The sequence below is a fragment of the Aegilops tauschii genome, chromosome 6 (assembly GCF_002575655.3).
Source record: "Aegilops tauschii subsp. strangulata cultivar AL8/78 chromosome 6, Aet v6.0, whole genome shotgun sequence".
NCBI classification, from domain to species: Eukaryota; Viridiplantae; Streptophyta; class Magnoliopsida; order Poales; family Poaceae; genus Aegilops; species Aegilops tauschii.
Window position 1 is genome coordinate 398,857,294 of NC_053040.3, and position 3,562 is coordinate 398,860,855.

The window sequence follows — 3,562 nt, forward strand, 5'->3', positions numbered from 1 at the left end:
TACCAAGTTCGCACATTAATATAAACAAGATAATTAAAAACATTGGCTCGGGGGGTGGGGACGGAGACGGCGACAACGTGGGGGTGAGGCCGCAAACCTACCTGTGGCCGCGCGCCTAGGGCACACTCCTAGCCTACAAAGTAGGACTGCCGCCGGATGTCAACGCACGGGCGCCGCAGGCTCTGCGGACGGCCTACAAAGTAGGACTGCCGCCGGATGTCGTGCTCGTTGCGGAGCCACGTATCCCACAGCGGCGAGCCCACGGCGTACCTCGAGTCGTCGATGAGGTCTGGGGGCAGGCGGGCCCGACGACGATGGTTCTCCTCCCGGCGGGCGTGGCTGCTCACCGGGACCGATGGGACTGGAACGCGATCCGCGAAGAGGTGCCAGTTGTTGGGGAGGAGCACGTCGCCCCACGACAACGGTGTGCGCGTCTCCCAGTAGCGCAGGCACACCTCTGCCTTGACATGCGGTCGCTGGCGAGGTGGGACGCCGCCCGACGCGATATGAAACGTGAGCGGTGGAGGTGGAGGTGGAGGCGGGGTGGAGGGGCGGCAACGGCGACCGGACGACGACCCGGCCTCATGGTCGTGCCTCGTCTTGCGGCCGGGGAACCATTGCCTCACCATTGTCGCCGACGGAGAGGTGGAGGGCTAGGGTTTGCTTGTCCGCACTCAAGGAGGCAAGACGGCCAGGAAGTGGAAACTATGGACTGGCCGGTCCACGGCTTCCAATTTAAGACGGACGACGACCGCAGGATGTGTGTATGACAGCCGAGGCCCACCGCGCGTGCGCATTTAGTTTGGGCGGTGGTGGTAGTTGGGCGGCCGCCACACGTCCCCAAGGCGGACGACCCGCAAGCGCGTGCCCGTTCGTTTGGCGTCCGTGTGGACATAAACCGAGCGCATGTCTGCGTTGGAAATGGGGTGGGCCGGACGCCAAACCAACATAATTTGAGGATGCGGTCGCGCGCCGTGCCGTGTCATCTGTCTGTTTTGATCCAAACGGACACGGGCGGACATGATAGGGTCGCGCGTTGATGGTGGCCTAAAGCATGATCCATCTGGTTCTTGCTGTTCTTTTTTCTATCGTTCTTACAGTTTATTTTAGGGGAAACGGATGGAGGAATGGCTGTTTTTTTCATTTTGAAGGAAACGAAGTCGGCATGCTGTGCGTCGCTGGATTTGCTGGGAGCACAGATGGGAGTACGACTCGGGAGCAGGTAAGCCACATCCATTTGCTGTTGTTTCTCTTTTCCTTTTAGCTAAAACATTCCGTAATAATATGGTGGAAACAGAAACATATGCTATACCTTCGTTATAGATCCTGACGGCAAAAAATCTTGTTTAAATTATGGATGAAAGTCTGCTTTGTGGTTTTTTCTACTTGATCTGATGGCTGTTGATCGGGAAATGGTATGACGTGCATATCTGACTCGCCGTTCTATAGAAGTTAATTAATAGTATTGGTCCCTTCTTCACCACGAATCATATTAATCAATTACTTTTTTTGAGGGAAATATTAATCAGTTGCAATTAATGTTTCCTTATCTTATTCTCTGTCCATTATAAAAGGAGCATCATTTGCCATTGAGTACCACACTCAACAGCCCAAAGATCACAAAAACGCCATTGTAGCTACTCAATCCTAGCATTAAGTTTGTAACAAGAAATGAGGAGCACACAAATCCTATTCCTGGCATTTGCCTTCTTGATGCTATCGTCAGGTATCTAGTCGGTCAATACCATGACCTCTAGTGCCTAGTTATCTACACTAGTAAGGCGTGTGAATTTCTGACATATGTATATATATATTTCATAACTGATCTAATATACAATATCTTCCTTTTGATATACAGCTATGGCAACTTCTAAGCCAGTATGCAACCATATCCTCAAAAAGGGACATTGTAACAACAATGATTGCCGAGCGTACTGCAAGAAGTTCATCCCCCCACCCGGTGGCCCATCTCCCAAGTACATACCCGAGGGATGCCAATGTTATGTATGCGGATGACTACCACTAAACCTGGAATCTAGCTAGATAAAAAATTCATATACATGGATGTATCACAGTTGCTTGAGTAATGAATAATGATTTGAGTAATGTAGCATAGTATGAAGTTCAGCAGTGTGATAACTATGAAAATTTGTACTATGTTGCAGACAATTATTGGATTTCAAAATGATATAATTTCAAATCCAGTTTCAATCATCATATCAAGAAGTAAAATATAAATATCTAGATTTTAATGTCCCAATAGGACCGAATCACGAAAGGGAAAACTTGAACACCATAAGCCACCAAAAAAGCTACTAGAAGAACAAATCGAAGTTGAACGTACAATATGTCAATACTATTAATGAACTAAAAGTAAAGTTATGATACAATTTCATATAAAATATTTAGTAATTTACAGTAGATATATCACATGGAAACGGAACACCTAACTGAAAAAACACTGTCAGAGGAAAATGTTTAGATTGATTGTTGAAAATTTTAGCCATGCTAGTGTAGAATATTTCTTAGAGAAAAACTTTCACATTTTTACAGAAGTCGGGGAAATTTTACAATAGTAGGTGAAAAATATTCCTTCTATGTAACGAGGCAGTTATGCTTATCTTTTATTTTCAACCCAAATATTACTACATCACTTACCATTGAAAGTATATTAGAAATTATTAGGATAGAAAACTATTAAATAGAAAAAAACTTGTTGTAACATTTCACGATGGTAGTTAGTGGCAAATTAAAAATAGCAAACAAGTTATTTGATGATAAGAAGGCAAAAGAAAGAAAGAAATGACACATGAAAAGATGAATGCCTGAAGTCAACAGGAACAGTAAAAGAGAGAAAATATAAGAAGAAGAAAAATACAACTAGAATTCAAACCCTTGACGAGCTTTAATAAATAGACCATGGGTAGAACCAACAGATGCTTGGCAAGGGTTTATAAGTAGGATCGGCATAAACCCGATATTACTGATGATGCATGCACGACTTTTGTTCTGTAGGCTTCAGAAAGAAGATTCATACTGATGCTACGTACCGTGCGGCTGTTGCTTTGCCACAACTGCTCCTCGGTTCACCGCACCCGTAGGCGGTCTATTGTTTAAAAAAAATCTTCTCATCTTTTGAATAGTTTGATTGCTTACCACATGTGTCACGTTGTAAAATCTTTTCATTTTTGACAAACGTGTTGGTGATGGTTGTGTCGCAAGTGGTATTTGTGTCTGAGCCATTATTGAGCGACATGAAACGGAGCTTAACCGGATGGCTGAATCGTGCGAGCGCTGTCATGGAGTAAGGCAGGTGTACATACCGAAAACATGCTTATACATCTCTTTAGACAAACGTAGCAGGATAGGTTACACCTGATATGGTAACTGGCCTTTTTTGCCGTTCATTGCTTTGCTTAGCTTGTTCATCACTGGTTCTTGACACATTGGTTGCACATTCACATGTGTTACTGTGTTTGCTCGTCCGTGTGATGGACACAAATCAAAAGAAAAGCATCAGCAACTATCACTTGTTAATCAAATCACACAAACATCATGTTTG

General features: G+C 44.6%; 1 long non-coding RNA gene across 1 annotated transcript; it reads left to right on the forward strand.

Annotated features, from left to right (window-relative positions):
• Positions 1-952: 952 nt before the first annotated feature.
• LOC120965891 (uncharacterized) lies at positions 953-2,193 on the forward strand. Its single transcript, XR_005758876.3, has 2 exons — positions 953-1,726; positions 1,859-2,193. It is a non-coding gene; the product is annotated as an uncharacterized lncRNA (long non-coding RNA).
• The last annotated feature ends 1,369 nt before the right edge of the window (positions 2,194-3,562 follow it).